General features: G+C 33.1%; 1 protein-coding gene across 15 annotated transcripts in view; it reads right to left on the reverse strand.

The window, feature by feature from the left end:
- The window catches only part of LOC132745393 (potassium voltage-gated channel protein Shaw-like), a 136,447-nt gene that overhangs the window by 58,000 nt on the left and 55,953 nt on the right, over positions 1-22,494 (reverse strand). For all 15 annotated transcript variants that reach the window (XM_060734325.1, XM_060734317.1, XM_060734384.1 and 12 more), the window contains exon 2: positions 7,379-7,433. The gene's annotated coding sequence lies outside the window, so the exon portion shown is untranslated. The remainder of the gene's footprint in view (positions 1-7,378; positions 7,434-22,494) is intronic.

The raw sequence follows: 22,494 nt of genomic DNA on the forward strand, positions 1-22,494 counted from the left end.
ATAACGACAAGACAATATCTGTTATAGTTGATCATGAGATTTTTATTGATATATTAATTCGATGATATTCAAAGTATTGATCAATTTAAAAAGAAAGGGTTCTGTGACGTCATATCATCGGGTGTGAAAGACATCGACAGTGGTATCACGTGATACTTCACGGGTCAATGTTTAAGCAGAATTATTTTGATACTAAAAGAAGGGTTGTGCGCTAACTATGGTCACAGTAATTCGACCAGACTATGCAAAAACATACAATGGTAAGACTACAGTGACGTCATGAATTTACTCTAATCGAACCCTAACCATATATATCACCGAAACTGGACATGCGCAGTCCATCGATTACAGCCAAACAATAGTTATCGCCCGAACCCTGCCAAAATAACTTGCCAAGTTCGCATAATGTCGTAGGGATACATTTTATCGGGTGATTTGCATATTCCATACATGCCAAAGTAACCTTTTTTAATCGCTAAAACTATACTCGTGGATGTCATAAATTGCTATTTTTTCTGTTTTCCGATAATATATTATCACTTTATTGACGTATAATGGTAAATATACAGCGGTTAATATAACATGGCACTTTTGCTTTTATCGTGGACAACAAAAGGGATATCTGATACAAAAAGGATGTTAATATAAACTTTCACAGTTTTATCCTATCATGATTTTTGTTAGACAATGACGGTCTTCTCAGGCCATTGACTGATTACATTATCGGAATAGTGAAAATAAGGCAGTAAATAAATGATATGCACGAGAATTGTTTTGCGTTTTTATTAAAGGCACATAACGCCTCAGAAATCCATATTTTTCAATTCTTGGGAAATGTCAAACGTCTTTTAATAATGTTTTAATAATGGATTTAGAGCATATTAGATGCTAAACAACTGAAGAAAGTTGTTCTGAATTTTGCAGGAATGCGTTGTTAAGGTAGCATAATGTAAACAAAGTAGTATTTTGACTTCCATACAAAATGCTCATGCACTATGTTTATACCCATTACCAATAGAGCCAAAGAAGTAAACATAGCTCATCTATAAGGCAAATGTTTATTTTTTAAAAACTGTAACAAGTTACCAAAAAAAAAAAAAAAAAAAAAAAAATAAAAAAAATAATAAAAATAAAAAAGTTTTTGAGAAATAAAAATGAAAGCATTTTTGAGACACAATGAGCCTTTAACATTTTACACGGGCACGTTTATAATATGCAAATAAGACATAAATTTAAACAAATGCATATATAATCAGATGGAAAAATCATGTTTAATTTATTCAAAATATAAATATTTGCATTGACTGGTATAATATATGATCAGATGCTAAGAAAGAAAAAAAACTAATATTTGTTTCTCAACAAAATAGCTATAATTAGTCTTATTATATGTCGTTTTCAATTTCAATTTTTTTTTTTTTTTGTAATAATGACCAATGACTGTAAAATAGTTTAAAGTACCTTTTTTCTCATATAGCGATAATTCAGTCACACGAGTTAAAACAAATGATATTGGTTTTCTACTTTATTGATATTACATGATTTACACTTTACGGATACGCTGAACACCTGGCGGTATTATAATAATAAGTATATGACCTTTTATCTCTATATATATTTCTGGGAATAAGGTAAAACATAAAAGTACAGCGATACTATAGTGTGATCTGGTACATAATTTATTGTTCACTTTTCATTTCACTTTTTGTTGTAGAGTAACATCATTTATTTAAAGCAGATGTCATGCTGGGAAATATAGGAAATTCTCTTTGATGTTTTTTACAATATTTACAGGCAAATACAATTTCTTTGATGATCAATTTCGCAGTAAATGTAACGCATTTCATAATGAAACAAGCTGACTTTGTTTAAACAAATTATTTCAAGAACTGGAACAAATGTGCCTGGCAACGTCACTGAAAAAAAAAATGCCGTTTTTGTTGCTACACAGTCATGAAGTGTGTTGGTGGTTTTTGATTTATTTTTTTTTATATTCAAAGGCAAATGCATTATCTATTGTTTACATTCTAAGGCAAATGCTTTATCTTTTTTTTTACATTCAAAGGCAAAGGCTTTATCTATTTTTACATTCAAAGGCCAATACTTTTATCTATTTTTACATTCAAAGATCTATTATTTACGTTCAAAGGAAAATGCTTTGTCTATTTTTACATTCAAAGGCAAATGCTTTACCTATTTTTACATTCAAAGGCAAATGCTTAATATATGTTGACATCCAAAGGCAAATAATTTATCTTTCTATATATATAATGTTACCTTTTCGACTGATTTTATATATTTTTAAAATTGAGTCAGTTATATGACCATAAAATTTATTTAACATTTCGAAAACTTATCATCGGCCATACTTTTTGCCCCGACATTTTCATCAAAATATAGTATCCATAATATCATTATGAAACGGATGAAACTTAGCAAAAAAAACAACTCATTTAAAATACATGTGAGTTACAGCAGCGTTTCGGTGTGACTATAGAGGAAAACATATTGAAATTAATTTGTTACGACCCCCCTGTTGACGACATTAATTAACTACATTAGAAACTCTACGTATTAACATTTATCTCCTGTTTACTCAATTATAGCTCTTAATTTACGTAGAGAAAAGTGTTTCTCAAAAAACGCCACGCTTTTAATGAGATATATCATACTTAGCGGTGGCAAATAGAAATAACTTTTCGTTAATATTTTATATCCAAACACATTACTTACACAGAGCCGTTTCAATTATTTATTTACCGGAAAGTTCTCACATTTTTTCCCCTTTTTTCGTCTTTTCGTTTATTTAAACAGGAAAATTTCCGCCAATTTTGGTGACATTGGACTTGTTCGTTTTAGATTGATCAGCATGCGTGCAAAATTTAGAGTTCTGACTTCTGAATAATACATTATACTTAAAATCGATGATCTTATACTCGCTGTACCGCGGAGTCGATCAATAGTAGCAGAAATTTAGCCATTTTGTCCATCAGCGACACATTGTACGAATAAGAAATGCAGCAAGCCTTGGTATTACTGATAATAAACGTGTACGATATTTCATTGCAAATTCCAAACTTTCGACTGATATACTGTATTAATACGTGGTACACTTGAGGTATATTCTACAATTTGAAAAACAAGAGAAAATCTTCACGATTTGATTGTCAACCATCTATGTCTATGTTGTGCTTTATATGCATTATCCATGTCAAATGTTTTGTAGAATGATATATATCGTATGTCAATTATCCATTTGTACTTGTCTATGTTTTGTTACATATCATGTCAACTGACCATGTTATTGGTTTGTTACATAGCATGTCAATTGACCATGTCAGTGGTATATCATGTCAATTTTCCATGTCAATGTTTATTACAAATCATGTCAATTGTCCATGTCAACGTTTAGTTACATATCATGTCAATTGTTTGTGTCAATGTTTTGTTACACATAATGCCATTGTCCTTGCCAATGGTTTGTTACATATACTGTCCATGTAAATATTTTATCAGATATCATGTGAATTGTCCAGGCCAATGTTTTTGTTATGAAACACATGTGAACGTTATAGATATTGTATTTTCTCAGTATAGCATGATGTCACTTTTCAATATCGAATGAAATAATTATATAAAACACATCCTGCAGAAAATAATTATGTACAAAAATATCATTCAAAGCGCATAGCATGCTTAGACAGGAAAGATGTATAGCTAATTTTTGGTTGACATTGCTGCTACGGTACAAAATTACAGGGAGCCATTTCAATGGGACTTTTATTTAGTAGAAAGTTGAACAGAATTCTAGTGAACATAATTATTATTCCTTTGCCCTTTTGTCCTACTTTGAAATTATTGTTTAAGATTGTGTTTTTCATAAAAAATTTAAAAAGTAAGAAATTGTTGTTAAATAGATCAGTCACATATAATGTCCTTATTTTAAATGCAATGATGTGTACAGTGGTACAATATCAAAGCTTAATTATATACGTCAATAATTGACAATATTAAAAAGGAAAGGTACTATATAATATGCTGTTCCCATAAAGATATTGTCAACACCTCGAAATATTGCTATACACCTCCGACATATTTCTCTTTTGAGTTACAAGACAAACTGTACACGAACGTCTATTCCTACTCGTTAACAATGCTTAAATATGTATTTAAGATTTCGGCTTAAGTCCACCTTCATTTCCTTTAATAGCCTGCACAAGCAAATACTTAAAAAAATCCGTACTTAAAGTTTATAATATGAAATATCAATAAGTCTCGGACATTGTGGCAACTCCGTACAGTGTGCAATTTCTCAATTTAGCGCTAGTATGGCCCTGTGTTTTGTCGCGTATTGATTGGACATGACACAATGTTCACTTACAACTAGCAATCAATAATCGTTATATTTGTTATATAATCATGTAATTATGGATAATATGAACTATAACGAGTTCTAAATCATAACGGAATTATGAACTATAACGAGATCTAAATCATATCGGAATTATGAACTATAACGAGATCTCGCCACGTGAGACGGTTCGAAAGTTCAACACCCTGACCGCCCTCGTCATGCTGACATGTACATGTATTTTTACCGGGAAGTACGAAAGTCATGCACTGTTCTATTTATACATTTAATGACCTAAATATTAAATCATAATACTTTTTTTAAAAGATTATTTTAAGATACAACCCACTTTTATGACACTTTAATTTAACTTTTATTCTGGAAAATTAGCCCTATTAGAGAAATGGATGGAAAGTTTAGAAAATATGTGTAAAGGAAAGAGTACAATGCACTAAAATCTTAATACAATTTTCAAACGCAGTCATGTAAATGACCTACTGTATCAATACGGTGTTTTTGTCAAGAAAAATAGAAAACCCCTTGGACTTCAGACAGCAAAAGTCTTTATTTGATATGTCATATCATTATTGTAATATTCCTACTGTGTAAAGTCGAGTCGACATTTTATTTATAGTTTGCTGATTGTTAGGTTGATGCTTGTTTTGTTGTTGTTGTTGTTTTGTTCTAGGATTCGTTTATGATGTTATATTGAACATTGAACTTTTGCATGGATTTTGGGGCTAAATCGGTGCCATGTTGGAATATTACGAGTAGTAACAGCATTGTCAATTAAAACACTTCGTCAGGGGTTCGAACTTAAGGGTTCGTATTCATATAGATATCACTGAACGTTAGATATATCTGTAAATATTAAAAAGATTTTTGATTAATTTTAAATGGACAATCGATATGAAATTATCTACACGAGCCATCGATTTTATTGCTTCTCGAGATCTCTCCCGGGACGAGTGCGCCGCGGAGAAGACACAAGACAGGTGAAGGTCAAGTCAAACTAAGTACCAGGGATCATTGGTTGACCTATAGTGACTGACTCTGGAAGTGCAAATAATGTCTTTGGTAGATGATGTGCCACCTAACTACCATGGGAACAAAGAGGAACGTGGGAACCGATCCAAACTTGGAAGGGCGCTAATAGTATTGGACCCCTAGTATAAAAACATAAACAAACAACAACAAAAATTTGATTGTAAAGTGTGAAAGTATGTACAATGGATTACAAAGTGCGATCTTATAACCTATTGAGTGTAAATGTATACTGTATATGCTATTGAATTTATAAAAAAAAAAAAACATGATGATGGTGATCCGTCGATTTTAAAGAACAAACATTTAAGCCATCGGTTATAAAGAAATACTGTTTATGGTATTAAATATTTAAATTTATACTTATACAGAATGATCCATCGACTAATAAGTGCGATTTGTCGATTTTTGAAGAGCGACCGTTTTAAGCCATCGGTATAGAACAAGTGTAGTAGCTAAAGCTATATGAGCCATTGGTTATAAAGTGTGGACGTTTGAACCATCGGTTATAAAGAAAATAGTGTTTTTAATGAATTCGTCAATTTTTAAAACGCAACCGTTGAGCCATCGGTTGGATTGTATTAGCTCAAGCTGTATGAGCCATTGGTTATAAAGTGCGGACGGTTTAGGCCATTGGTTAGAAAGTGCGGACGGTTTAGGCCATTGGTTAGAAAGTGCGGACGATTTAGGCCATTGGTTATAAAGTGCGGACGGTTTAGGCCATTGGTTATAAAGTGCGGACGGTTTAGGCCATTGGTTATAAAGTGCGGACGGTTTAGGCCATTGGTTATAAAGGGCGGACGATTTAGGCCATTGGTTAAAAGTGCGGACGGTTTAGGCCATTGGTTATAAAGTGCGGACGGTTTAGGCCATTGGTTATGAAGTGCGGACGGTTTAGGCCATTGGTAATAAAGTGCGGACGGTTTAGGCCATTGGTTGGAAAGTGCGGACGGTTTAGGCCATTGGTTATAAAGTGCGGACGGTTTAGGCCATTGGTAATAAAGTACGGACGGTTAAGGCCATTGGTTATAAAGTACGGACGGTTTAAGGCCATTGGTTATAAAGTACGGACGGTTTAGGCCATTGGTTATAAAGTGCGGACGGTTTAGGCCATTGGTTATAAAGTGCGGACGGTTAAGGCCATTGGTTATAAAGTACGGACGGTTAAGGCCATTGGTTATAAAGTGCGGACGGTTTAGGCCATTGGTTATAAAGTGCGGACGGTTTAGGCCATTGGTTATAAAGTGCGGACGGTTTAGGCCATTGGTTATAAAGGGTGGACGGTTTAGGCCATTGGTTAGAAAGTGCGGACGGTTTAGGCCATTGGTAATAAAGTGCGGACGGTTTAGGCCATTGGTTATGAAGTGCGGACGGTTTAGGCCATTGGTAATAAAGTACGGACATCTGAGCCATCATATATACGGGAAATGAATCAGAATGCAATCTTTATGAATCGAGACGTAAGGGTGCACGTCTAACTATTAAAAATCATTTGTTCAAGCAATGGATTAAACAGTTTTGACCAATGAACAATGAAATGATGACATACAATCACGGGAATGGAGAAAATACACTTCAATATTAATTTTATATCGAATCGAACAGCATGCGTGATAGAAATGTCACCGCTGTAAATTGATCGTTTCTTAACGGGGTAATTAATATTAATTATGTACACCGAGTAATCAATGATTGAGATAGAAAATGGAAACGTGCTTGATTGTTCTGATAGAACATGTTCTAATTAATATTTGAATAGGTTTATAATGGGGTAAAATAATCAATTAATTTGACATTTTTTTTCTTTGAGTTTTATATATTTTTCCTCTCATTCCTCTCCTGATTTTGTGTCACGAGCGATATTCGCGTCCGACTAAATGCAAGAACGAAATTTGTGCACTTGAGCAAGGCGGCACCGCCTGCAAATTAACTCAAAGTTGATTTTAAATACTATAAAATACTATAAAAGAAAAGTTTACTTACAATAAATAGTTATAGATGAAACTGTTTGAAATATAAAACCAATCCATTGTTTGACCTGAAAACATAAAAAAAAACATTTTCAATAATATGAAAAAAAAACAATTAAAGAAAAAGACAGTTCAGGTAATTTGTCAATGCGTAACTTGTTGGAAATTAAAAAGAGTTTGAGATATTAACTTGAAAGCATTTCTGTGGCATAATGGGCCATTAAAATAAGCAATTCATGTCAGAAAAACGCTTATGATTCTCTTATCAACGGTAAAATTGTATGGTTTCCATAATCGTATGGTCGTAAAAGTTGTAACATAGAATGTCTTTGTTATTTAACACACATAAATAATATTGTACGTTAACAGAATAAAATAATAAAATGTTCCAGAACAAAATATTATGCGCATAGCAATGATTTTATGCATGCGCCAATTCGCTTTAAGGCAATAAACTTCCATTCTTCTTTCATACACGCATTTTGGAAGTTGTCGTTTTTATTTTTTACAGCAGATATATAGCTTTATACACTAAGACTTTAATATATGAGTCGAGATATCCAAAGAAATGTTAAAAGGCAGGAAGGACAAAATGTGACAGTGCTAAAACTGTACAATAAATGAAACTATTTTGCAAGGCACTGTAAATGTTTATAAACATAGTATTTTTAACAACATCATTTAAAGATGCAAGCGGGACGTTACCGATTTTAAGTAACTAAATTACACATACCCATTCGCTCAAACAGTTCATAAGATACAGTATAATAAAACACATATTTATTTATCTGTATTTAATGAGCACTAATGACAAATATCATTATAAGAACATAATAAACTTATGTCATTTCAGTTTTTTTCCAGATGAGCTATTATCTCCCTTTAAACTATATTTTTATTGCTTACTGTAAGCCATGTAATACCGATAAACCATTGCGAAAAAGAATTATATGAAAGTGTTATTACATCTCTTAAAAGTACAAATTATTCTTACGGATAATGATTAGTATATGTATTAATTAAACCATATGTTTACAAGCTTATATAAAAGTTTACACTTAATACTTCTGTAAGAAACACGTGCACGACTTTGACACTCTGTGCACGTTTTGTTTTTTTTAACAAAAAACACAAAAGAGGTGAACTGTGGAAAAATATCAATTGAAAATTAACTTAAAGGAACTCCACTGATTTTTAAATGCATACAAACATAAAATTTGAAAATCTTACATGTAACAAGTGAAACACTTAAAATTGAAAAAAAAATCTGCAAAGGATTACATTGAAATATACTCAGAATTAAATTGAAAATCAATATTATATAACATTATTAGCCATAAAACAGGAGTAGGGAATGAGCTCATAATTTACATACAAGTTATTAGATAAGACTGCAATCCATCGGTACAGAAAACTCATAAAATATTTTCAGTCCCGTCATGTCTAAAACACCTGAGCGCAGTCCCTTTAATATGTAATAGTTACCGTACGAGGAATAGGTCTGCATAGTATTTACAGACCCGGGTGGCGATTTGAAGACCGAGAGAGCGTAGCGATCGAGGTTTTTAAAAGGCCACCGGGTCTGTAAATACTATGCAGACCTATTTCGAGTGCGGTAACTATCTTACCTACATGCTCTTTTGTTTTTCTATCCATACATCAGTTTTTAGCTCAGTATTTATTAACATTACTCACAAGAAACATATTACTTATGTACTTTATCATGTTTAAGAAAGCATTCCAAAGCCAAGCAAAGATACCACCCGCTACGCTCTTGTAATTCATTCGTTCACAAATCATGTGTTATTTGAATAATCTCGTGATTTTCGTGGTGTTTCATTATGTAATAAGGTCAGGTAATGTACTTGTTGAGTTGAGTCACAGAAAATGAAAACAGAACTTGTCGAGTAGAGAAAGGTAAGATCATTATTTTGATTATGAAAACATAACATATTAATAATATAAACAAATACTGAGGAAGATAAAAATGTTTTCTAATCATAAAAACGGAACACTTTATCTTTATATAAATAAATTTCATGGTAAATAGATGATCAGGCTATTTCTTATATAATTAAAATCTACGATTTTTTCAAAGGAAAGTAAAAAACGGGGTTCTATGAATAAATATTAGTAATACATGTAGTTACACCGTTATGTACGTTGGGTTTGTTGTTGTTGTTTTTTATGATGGCTGATTTTAAATGTTCTTAGAATTTCATCCATGTTTGGAAGAATTTTCTTTCCGTGTATTCTTAATTATAAGACCGCATGTAAGCACGCGGTCTATAGAATGGAAGCGCAAGTCGTATTCTTGGTACTGGTATACAAAATCCACATTGTAATATAAAAATAACTGGGAAAAAATGAGAAAAACGGTCTTATACTTAAGATGAACTATACTCTCACTGAAAGTAATATTTTGGGAAAGAAAGATGCAGAAGTTGACTTTGATTCGATATGCACCAATAATATAATCGTCGTATATATCCCATAATGCAGAATTGTTAAAATAATGCAGGATTGTGTAAATTCAGACATAGTTGTAGAAATAAATACCGAAAACTAGTATCTTATGAAGCTATATAGTTCGGCAAATGTGTTAGGTATACCGAAAAGCAAACTTTAAAGAAAGGCTTAATGTGCGTTGTTATACTCATTAATATCGGCGAAACACAAAACTTCAACGCCAGAACAATAGCCAGTTCGTTTTCTCACAAATAATCTGGAATATAAGTTATGAGGGTCCTTACAGCCGTATGCGCTAATTTATTTCGATTAATCTTTAAAATATATATCGACCCTTTTTCCTATTTAAAGTGGTCATTACCCCCCCCCCCCCCCCACAACTCAGCGTTCTTTTACGGTGAATATTGTGTACTATAATGCACGAGTTTCTCGACTTCACATATTTTCTATTGTATAGAGAACAATAGAACAATAACCGGTCGGTATCTATTTGCAGACCTGTTAACCGGTCGGTAAGTGATTTACTAGACCGCTTTTAACAAAGGAGCCGGTAGGTAAATGATTTTAACCAATATTACCTATATTTTAAAGTACAAGGGATGGTTGAGCCCACTATGATGACATAGATGATTATTTCAAGTTTAAAGGTGATCCGCTCAGGCCCTTGAAATTTCATACACAACTAACTACTAGTACTAAAAAAAGCAATATTTCGTAATAACCATTGGGGTATGGCTAGATGAGAAACACTCGCATATTTTACTAATGACATGCATAGTTTGAAGAAACTTAAAATATATATTGGTGTATATATATCCGAACAATTTCTTTGAAAGATCATTCTACCTCGTGTCAGAAAACGTTTCTGAGAGATCCCCCTACCTTCACTCAAGTGGCTGGGGTAATTTTAAACATGACATATATAGTTTGAGAGACCGTAAAACAAACAAAAAATAATGGTATATATCCGAACAATTTCTTTGAACGATCAATCTACCACGTGCCAGAAAACGCTCCTGAGACGATCCCCCACTCAAGTGGCTGGGGTAATTTTAAACACATAAACGGTACGTATATAACACATATCCTCCTTAGAATATACATTCTCAAGTTTGAATGTAATGGCTTAATTATACCCACATACATAAAATAAATAAGCTTTTCTTATTCTCTTCCTCTATTAATTCCTGTTCATTTTCTACACTACTCAACAAAACAATCATTTGTAAACTGTTAAACGTAATTACTTACAAATATACATGTATACATACAAATATATCTATAATCCTAATACATGTATATAATCATTTTCATATTTCATATTTTCCTCGTTCATTTTCTATAGTTCTCAGCGATAAAAATGAGTCAAATTGTTAATTGTAATTACCTACAACCGTGACGAATATATATGCATACAAATATATCTACAATACTACAACTCAATCCAACATTTTCATGCTTTATTCATTGCAGGGTCTCTTTAAAATGCAAAATATCAGTTTAAATTGGCGTTCTATAACCAGCATATCCAGTGAACAACAACAAAACAAACAAAAACACCTAAGTATATACAACCATTTTTTATTACCAAATCGCTTCTATAATAATAATTTTTATTTTATGCTTTTCAGTGGATTACTGATTTATCCGTGAAAATTATATTTGGTAATTTCACAGTGAAAATTATCAAAATATAATTTCACTCTTTTCAATGACGAAACTACTTTTTTAAGATTTTCCCCATGTGGTACCTCAATTTTATTTTTGCTGACAATTCTGACAATGTCAGGCTGTTTAAAGAAAAAGCAAAACTGAAATTGATAAATAACTTAAATGTCAAAAGTAATAAAAAGAAGAAAACTTACTTCTATTCATTCAAATTCATAAAATTCCAATCACCAAATTTCGTTTTTTTGTTTCATTTTGACAGTCTCAAAAATACATTCCTTCCCCATGCAAAACTGCTCTTGATGACATTTGGGCATATTAAAGTATCCTACGAGCAATAACTGCCGTATGCTTTATGAAAAATTGAAAGCTTTGACAGCCATAACTCGAAGAATAAGTTAAATCAACCCAGCGTTCTTGAGCAGGTTTCCAAGTTTTCCATTTTCCTAGCTCCTTTTCTGAATGTTTTCACATCTGTCAACACTTATTTTTTGTCTGTTACAATCCTCAAATAAGTTTTCTTTCTTTTAAAAATGTGTATGACTAACAAATCCAAATTATATCCCTCTGAATATTACACAATTATTTTCCTCCCATGAAATACACAACTTTAAAAAAATGGCTGCCGCTTACAATTTACAAAGCCAGGTCTAATATAAATTCGCACTAAGTAACAGAAATATGGATGGATGGTTGGACTTTTTCTCCTACAAGAATTGTTTGTTTTTATTATCAAAACAAGCGATCATTCATATTTTTTTAATAAAATTAATAAATATCACCGTCATTTAATGTTGATTGGCGGACTTATTTTTCAGCTCAAGACTTCTTTTTTTTAATGAGAAATTCCGAATAAATGGGGCTCTCAATGGGGGAAACAGTTTTAATATTAACGTTAAAATTATGGAAATTTCGTTTTAACTTGTTTTTAAGCATAAAATAAAAAGAAAATTTGTCTGTTTGTTGTGTAAGATGTAATTTTATTTCATCTCGTGAACTTTAAAAACAGTATTCTCTCTCGTGGCTTCGCCACTCGTGAGAATACTGTTTTTAAAGCCCACTCGATGAAATAAAATTTCATCTTACACACAAACAAACAAATATCCTCTATATAATTTCTATAACAAGGGTGTCAAAGGGTCCGTCATGCCTAAAGTCCGAATGCTGTTACCTACAAGACCGAATGCTCTTACCTACATGCCCGAATGCTCTTACCTACAAGCCGAATGCTGTTACCTACAAGCCCGAATACTCTTACCTACAAGCCCGAATGCTCTTACCTACAAGCCCGAATGCTCTTACCTACAAGCCTGAATGCTCTTACCTACAAGCCCATTTAACATTATTTCCCAGAAAAGGGATCTCTCTTAGAAATGATTCATGTTGAAAAGTTGTAGCTTAATTGTGAAGAATATGTTAAAATACAATTTTAACAGTACGCAAATTCAAGGCATTTTTATACATTTGAGAAAGAAAAACTGCGTTACATGTTAATACAATTATTTCGTATTTTTTGTTTCGCACTGTAATTGAAACATCTTGCACACTTGTTAGAATTCGTTCACGTTCCCAATATAACTGATGACTCAGCAGTAATTTAAACATTTCTTAACCGATGCTAAGCTTAAAGTTACAATATAACAATATACGCTGTTATGTGATCTGTTATTCTTTGAATGAAATAATTCGTTCCTTATATAATTGTGAGTGTTTTTTTTTCTCTACAGAAAACTAGACACCGGATTCCAGTTTAAATTTACAAAGCACTGTTGGACCGTATTTGGTACAAAAACGAATATGGTACAAATGTACCATATTCGGTCGAATATGGTACAAATGTACCATATTCGGACCGAATATGGTACAATTTTCGACCGAATATGGTACAAACATTGTACCATATTCGGTTGGAATAAGTTTTTCTATGCTCGCCGAAACGTATTTGGTACATACCAAAAAAACTCATAAAATGAAAATGGCCTACGTATATGGTACATAAATTATGTATTTCTTAATAAATGAAATAGTCTGCCGATGTGTAAACTTTTTTTCAAACTCAAATACATTGTATTAACCTAATATTGGAAGTGACAAAAGTATCATCATCATCATCATCGTCGTCGTCGTCGTCGTCGTCGTAACTAGCAGTAACAGAAACAGCTAACCTAACCACACTTTACATGGATTTTGCTGGTTGTGTAACTGTTTCGCCGGCTAGCTCAGTCGGTTGCGCGTCAGATTGGCACGCAGGCGGCCTGGGTTCGATTCCCGGGCGGGCCAGATACTTTCGTGGAGATTGGTCACGAAATGATTTCTACGGCCATTCTTCCCCTATCGCTATTTCAAGTAGGGCAGTTGTCAATTACTGGCGAATGTATCTGCTTAGTACTGGTTACTAAGTACTAGTACTCTAAGACTAGAGACGTGCTTGCTCCAGGTAACTCTGTAAAAGTTTGAGGATTATCGCATTTTGGTTATGTTCATAGAGTGTGAACTTGTAAGGGTAAAGGTAGGCGAGCAAATCCATGAAGCGCGCCAGCGCTTCTTGGAAAATTTGATCGTTTAATACCCCTCGGTATTAATGCTTATATTTTAATACATTTTAATAATAATTGGTAGGTTTTGTCCAGATATGATTGCTTTAAGCAAACGTCGTTGCAGGAATGTCGACGTCGCATTCGATTGGTCGAATGACGTCGCGTCAGCCATATTAATGATTTCGTGCATTGTTTGGGTCAATCTAAAACTTCTGACAAGAAGATATTGCATGAGAAAATCCGAAAAATAAACAAGAAATTGGGCCGAAAAAATAACTAACGAAATTCATATTTCATGCATTTGCAGTTGTTTTACGATAGAATTTCTTCGATATAATTCAATATCCTTTGGTCAGTAGTTTTAGATTGACCCAAACAATTCACAAGATCATTAATAGCAATTTTCAAATTTTTAAAACTTTTTTTTTTGAAAGTGTATTTTCACAAAAATCCGATTTAAGAGATTTTGAGCTCTTTTAAATGAATATATCTCTCCAAAAATAAGGATGTTTGACTGGCTGCTTTAGACAGGTGTGACTGTATTCCTAAACATTAGGCGAAAAGAAAAAAATTGTCTGGTTCCGGTGACCCGACCCTACCTATTGTTTTCGCCCGACCCTAAACTTTTTTTATGCCCCCACAATGTGGGAGCATATAGCGTTGCACTTGTCCGTCCGTCCGTCCGTCAGTCCGTCCGTCCGTACGTCCCGAAATCTTGTGAACGCAACTCCTCTTAAACCAGATGGCAGATTTTGCTTAAACTTACAGGGATGAACAACCTTAATGTGTAGATGGTAGTAAAGGAAGGAATTTTCGCTGCGACCAAATTTAACAGAATTATGGCCCTTTGTTGATTTTTTCACTAGATACTATGTAGAAATTTTGTGAACGCAACTCCTCTTCAACCGGATGGCAGATTTTGCTTAAACTTACAGGGATGAACAACCTTAATGTGTAGATGGTAGTAAAGGAAGGAATTTTTGCTGCGACCAAATTTAACAGAATTATGGCCCTTTGTTGATTTTTTCACTAGATACTATGTAGAAATTTTGTGAACGCAACTCCTCTTAAACCGGATGGCAGATTTTGCTTAAACTTCCAGGGATGAACAACCTTAATGTGTAGATGGTAGTAAAGAAAGGAATTTTTGCTGCGACCAAATTTAACAGAATTATGGCCCTTTGTTGATTTTTTCACTAGATACTATGTAGAAATTTTGTGAGCGCAACTCCTCTTAAACCGGATGGCAGATTTGCTTAAACTTACAGGGATTAACAACCTTAATGTATAGATGGTAGTATAGGAAGGAATTTTTGCTGCGACCAAATTTAACAGAATTATGGCCCTTTGTTGATTTTTAGTTTTCAACTTGTAGTCCAAAAAATATTTGACCTAGAGTCATAAGATTGACAGAACAGTGGCGTGTGGGGGCATCCGTGTCCTATGGACACATTTCTAGTTTATTTGAATACGAAAAAATTGGTCCGATTTTTTACTCAATATTCAAGAGAATTGTGATGATGATGATGATGATGATGACGATGATGATGATGACGATGACGATGGTGATGATGATGATGATGAGATGACGATGATGATTATTTTCATGATGGTATTGATGACGTTTATGCAAATTGTAGTGATGATGATGATGGTGATGATGATGGTGATGATGATGATGATAATGATGGTGATGATGATGAGATAACGATGATGATGATGATGACGATGATGAGTGTGTACCATATTCGGAACGAATGTGGTACATTTTTCATCCGAATATGGTACAAGTTTGTACCATATTTGGTCAGGCATTTTACCCCAAAACTGCAGATACGTATATGGTACAATTAGACAGTTGTACCATATTCGGCCGAATATGGTACAAATTTGTACCATATTCGTTTTTGTACCAAATACGGTCCGACAAAGCACTATATACAAAAAAGAAATTAAGATTAATTTTAAAGCCATATCCATAAGTTAAACAACAAAGATAACCATGTAAGTATTTTAACATATAATATCAATAAAGTATATAAATTCTTCTGTATAATTTTTATATTATAAAATTTATTTACATCCGCAACTCCTTGGTTTATCTAAACTTCTTTGAAACCTTTTATTGTAACACAATGCCATAGGCTACACAGCAAACATTTTCGATTTTGATGCTTTGGGCTCTTTTAATGGAATCCTTGTGAACGACGTCAAACATGACGTCACATGCCAGAAGCCTTGTCAAAGTGTACGTTTTCTTTAACGACACAAAATTATTTCACACACATTTTCATTTGTCTGTGACTTTTTTGTCCAGAATTTATATGTTTGTTACCACAAAAAAAGAAACCAAGCAAAAAGAAAGAAATTATAAGGCAGAAAGACGAGACCAAAATAGATGAAATATCGTTCACATTTGAGCCGCGTCACGACAAAACCAACGTAATGCGTTTGCGACCAGCATTGATCCAGACCAGCCTGCGCATCCGCGCAGTCTGATCAGGATCCATGCTGTTCGCTTACAAACCCTATTACAAGTAGAGAAACTGATAGCGAACAGCATGGATCCTGATCAGACTGCGCGGACGCGCAGGCTGGTCTGGATCCATGCTGGTCGCAAACGCACTATGTTGGTTTTGTCGTGACGCGGCTCATTTCATTGTAGCATTTTCATGTAAATAGACACTTATATATAGGCCATTGTCTTCGCCGAGTGTTCTATCTTGAAGTGTAGAAATTTGAAGCATTGCAAAACACATCATTCTATTTTAAGATAGATGCGTGAAAAAACAATTAGTTTTCTATGATTTCTTCAAGTGACTATATCGTATAGGATCTTCAAAACCCTACAAGAACGGAGAAGTAAACAAAGTTAATTGTTTCATCTTGTTTATTTTAAACTTCATGGGTCGTCTGTAGTAAATATGCAATTCGGTTTTCGGTTTCAATTCCAACACAAAGCATCACAAAAACTTTAAAAAAATGATTACATCAGGGCATTCAAAAAAGAACAATAAAAAACAGGCACACACAAAACAGCAAAAAAAAACAAAGAAAAAAAAACAAAACAAAACAACACCGCAAGAAAATATAAAAAATAAAAGATATCAAATATATGCCAATATCTTGCTTAAAAGTATATTAAGTTGTTGAATATTTTTGACTTTTATCTGTATACTCTCTACTTTTACAATCAGATTTTATGCCATGTTTTAGTTGCACAAAATTCATTAGTTATCAAATATACCAATATTTTCCTAAAATAAGTATTTTAAATAAATATACAAAATTTCCGTGTAGCTAAGTGCACACTGTCTTTTGCATCTGGGTATATTTTATGGAAAAATATCCTAGGTCTATATCTAATCTTTACCGTTAATATTCCAAAAATTAGTATGAAAAATGTAAATGTTCAAATAAGACTTTAATCAAAGAATATATCAATATAAAATCAATCGTTCCATTCCAATTACAACTACATTTGTACAAACACATCGAAGATGAAACAAGGTAAAAATCAAATGAATACATTTCTGATTTCGTATCTCCTTTGATCTTAGCCGACGATCATCTTTTCTTACCAATTTACTTCACTAATTTCAAGAGAGAAATGGAGATGAAGGGATAAAATATTCTACCAAGTGTAAATTATTACGTAAGACTTATAATTCTGTAAAGAAAAAATAGATCAATCTTTTATAATCTAAATTACAAGATTTTCTTATCTTGATATAAAAGAAGGATATCATAGTGATATCTTATAAAATGATAGGTTCTTACTTACAAAGCATCAGCTCTAGATATGTACTTTAGCTGAAATAATTGCATTCAGAAAAAATATATATTGTTATATTTATATTCAACATAAACTTATTCTACCTTCAAGAATAAGAAACGAATTAACACCTTTACAATGTAACGGATAGAAGGAATGAAAAAGTTCATGACAGAAAAACTAGGAAAAAAATGACGATGCCTAGATTTATAGCATAACATGCTGTAACAGCAATTATGTTACCCCACCCAGTTATTATATATTATTACTCCTCACTATTTTTGTAATGTTAATATCCCATATGCCACTTATAGGGAGTTATTCTTACTGTTAATTCAAGTGAACTATGTGACTAAAATTCTTGTACTGTTGCATAGGTAACACCTTTCTTTTTCACAATAAAAATCTGAAAAATAAAACCTTTGGAAACAGTGCCCTAAATTATTTGTTCGGGAAAATATAAAAGATAACACTAAGGGTTGTGAGCAACATTAATAATATCATCCCTCTTATTTTTTTCATTTTTTTACCAACACCACCACTTCTACCACCACCACCACTACTACTACCACTACTACCACCACCACCACTCCATACTCTTACGACACTACTACTACTACAACTACAACCAATACCAGTACTACTATTACTGCTGCTGCCACTGCCACTACCACTTCCACCACTACACTACTACCACTACTACTACTACTTCTACTACTATTTTACTACTACACCGCTCCACCACCACTATCCCCTCCACCCCCACCCCCCTCCTTTTAAAACTATGGTTAAGGAGGAAAAAGAAAATAAAGATTATTATGATGATAATGACGATGATGAAAACGAGGATAATTATGGCATGTAGCTTTAATTTAATTTAATAAGTCTCTAATTATGTCAAAGACAAATGATACGATCTTTTGATGATGAAATATTTCCATTGATGATATAATAGGAAAGAAACAACATTTAAACGCCGTTTACTCAAACATAACTCAATCCGACATCATTATTCGTATTTTGTACAGATATTCTTAATTTCATTTTAGTCTTTGTCAAACCCTTTGTCAGTTAAAAAGAACGCTGCTATTTTGACGTAATCAAACTTGTTTTACAATTTTAATGGAAGTCAATTTATTTTCCACAACAATGAAGATGGGTAATAAATTCTATCAAGAAGTTCGTTCAACTCTGAATTCAATATTGCTGGCGTCAGTGGACTCTAATGAACTTAAATAAAGTTAGGTTTGTTGTTCTAATTTGAAGTATGCCGGAAACCAAAAAAACAAACGTAGTCTAAATATAGAAAGTTTATCGGGGAAAAAATCAACACCAGTCTCATCAATACAGTGCAGATTATTTATAACAGAAAACAATCTTTTTATATATTATCTAGAAAAAAGATTAGATCATTTAAGTTAATATGTTGTTTTTACCGGAAGCGAGTGGAAGAGTTTGCACGCGACTACGAAACGCTCGATGTTCTTATAAGCGTCTGCTAGTCGTTCTTCGAAATGAAGGTTTCTAGACGCTTACACGCCTACACATTACAGTCAATATATGAACAAAATAATTTCGCGATTTCATTGATTAGACAAATATTTGAAAACTTTATATTGTGTAAATATTGTATACAGCATAAATCATTTGAATAAACAGTTGAAATACGTTCATAAATTTCAACCGCCTTGAAAAACTTTCAGTGTCAATAATTTGTTAAATTGAACGAACGCGAACTAGACCACACCGAAAGCTATGACGTCAAACGCAAGTTTTCTTTGGAACCAGAATGCTCTTAAAACCACTTAGTCAACACCTTGTCATATAATTTGCAACGAGTTTGTTTTTTTTTCAAGTAATTTAATCAAATATAGGAGGAAAGTAACGTTTTCACTTTTTATATATTTGCATTTCATTACTTTTACCGGATGTCGATAACGCGGATGAATTATCCGCCATTTATCACGATCATAGGGCGAACACGTGCCTACATCTTGCTTCTCGTGACAGATGTCAGATATTTAATATTCTAGTGACGTAATAGGGAGTTTTAATGTTAATCACAATAATGAACTTAAACATATAATGAGAGTGAAAATGCTTACTATAACTTAACGATAAATCTATTTATTTAGAACAAAGGCGTTTCAAATATTGTAAGGAAAAGAACGGCAATGTCTATTTTTCTTTTGTTTTCAAGCGTTATAAAAAAAACCGTTATTTTTTCTAGAGCTTCGTAGAAAACAAATACATGCACTACATGAATATTAAATTCTAAAAAGAAAATTGTTGAAGAAATAAAGTTTATCTTATATGTGCTCCTGTTTCGACAACAATATTAGTTTTCTCTCTCAAGTCGCCTCTTGCCAATGTTATCATATTTACTTACACAACCATTTGAAACTAATAGTCTTTTAGTTTTACGAAAGATATCATCATAAAATATACAGCCTGTTTCCGCCAGTCCATTTCATTGCGGGCTGCTGTCCAATAGTGACAGTAAGATAATATGCAAGACATACTCAAATGAAATAGAATATATCTTACCACGATAAGACGATGACTCAAATTACGAGACTGACTTAAGTTTGCCAGTAACAAAAAATGAACGTCTTGTGAGTGAGTAAGTAAAGTGAGGTGAGGTGAGTGAGTGAGTGGGTTTTGGGTAGGTGCATGCGTGAGTGAGTGAGTGAGTGAGTGAGTGAGTGAGTGAGTGAGTGAGTGAGTGAGTGAGTGAGTGAGTGAGTGAGTGAGTGAGTGAGTTAGGTAGGTGGGGTGAGGTAAGGTAAGGTGAGATGAGGTGAGGTGAGGTAAGGTAAGTTAAGGTGAGATGAGGTGAGACGAGGTGAGATGAGGTGAGGTGATATAAACTGCAAATATATACACTGTAAAGCACACTATGGAATATTCTGTATAACAATTCATTACAGTAACGGAAAAAAGTTTCAAGACATTTTTTCCAGCAGATCAAACAATTAGCCAGTAATTGTGTTCTTATGTTCCTGTAATGATTTGTTTTCTGTCTGTTCACATTAAAGAAAGCAAAAACATTTCTTGTTTACTTCTCGTTTTTATCAATTTCTAACCGTGTATTTGCTGTAATTAATACTTAAACTCTTAAAAGTTTTTGAATCAACTGCACGAATTTCACCTGCAATAGAAACTAACATAAAATATATGTATATACTATCTACATCCACGTATGTAATTGTGAGCTTTACTTCAATATTTATTCATACTCAATGTTGTGTTTTCTTGTTGTTGTTGTTGTTGTTGGTGGTGGTAGTGGTGTTTTAAATTGCTCACATTACATTTATTAAATTACAATTTGACAAGCCAACTTTTAGTCAAACCATTCAAATACCGTATGAGTTTTAAAGGAACTCCACTGAGGTCCAAAAGCCCAAAACTTTGAAATTTGAATTTCTTACATAGATCAGCTAGGTCATTTACAACAGAAAGATATGCAAAATATTATTAAAAAATATACTCGGAAATAAATTAAAAATCGTATTTTTGTGCTAGTCCTAGCCCGATTGAGTGAAAAACGTTGCAGCGCGTTTCAATTTTGGATTATTTATTCACAATTACAATAAATATTCTTGAAAAACCGGAAGAGAAAACTTATGTAATAGAGTGTCTACTTCGGAAACATTTTCATGCTTTAACAATGTGTTACATGCCTGAAATGTATCTAAAAATTAAAAGATCGGTTCCAAAGTGCTCTTTTTAGCTCGACTTTTCTATGAAAAGGGGAGCTATCCTACTCGCCCCGGCGTCGGCGTCGGCGTCGGCGTTGGCGTCACACCTTGGTTAAGTTTTTCGTACCACCCCACTTTATTTCAGAAGTATTACAAGTATGGCTTTGAAACTTACCATACTTGTTCACCATCATAACCTCCATCTACAGACAAGAGTACATAGCTCTGTCAAGGTTTTTGACAGAATTATGGCCCTTTTTTGACTTAGAAAGTGTATTGAGCTTGGTTAAGTTTTTTGTACCACCTCACTTTATTTCAAAACCATTGGAGGTATTGCTTTGAAACTGACCATACTTGTTTACCATCACGACCTTCATCAACAGACAAGAGGACATAACTCTGTCAAGGTTTTTGACAGAATTATGCCCCTTTTTGACTTAGAAAATACATTGAATATGGGTAAAATCCACTTATTGCCTTAACCCTTTGAGATATTGCTTTGAAACTTTTAATGCTATTTCACATCATTACCCCCATCTGTACGCAAGAGAAGGTAACTCTGTCAAGGATTTGTTTTAAAAATTAAGGCCTTTTATCGACTTAGAATCTTGGTTAAGTTTTTACCAAGGTGTTCTGAGTGACGTAAAAATACCTTATTCTCTCAAAGTGGGTTTAATACTATTAAATTTATTTAAGGCTCAACTCAGTTTTTTTTTCTTTCTTACCAGCCCTCTTTTGACTTAAACATTTCAAACTTTGCTGCAGTGTTCAAGGGTATCACACATTTCAGTAAAATAATTCTTCACTAAATATCTTAATGCTCATGGCCATTGTTCACTTTAAAAATACAGAGATTCTTGTATTGCCTTTTACTGCAAAAACTTTTTTTATTGGCAAGCAATAAAAAAGTCGAGCGCGCTGTCTTACGGACCACAGATACTTGGGGTTTGGAGCTCAAAACGCCTTTAAAATCCAAATA

Source organism: Ruditapes philippinarum, unplaced genomic scaffold, assembly GCF_026571515.1.
Source record: "Ruditapes philippinarum isolate M1 unplaced genomic scaffold, ASM2657151v2 ctg410_1_1_1_1, whole genome shotgun sequence".
Lineage (NCBI taxonomy): Eukaryota > Metazoa > Mollusca > Bivalvia > Venerida > Veneridae > Ruditapes > Ruditapes philippinarum.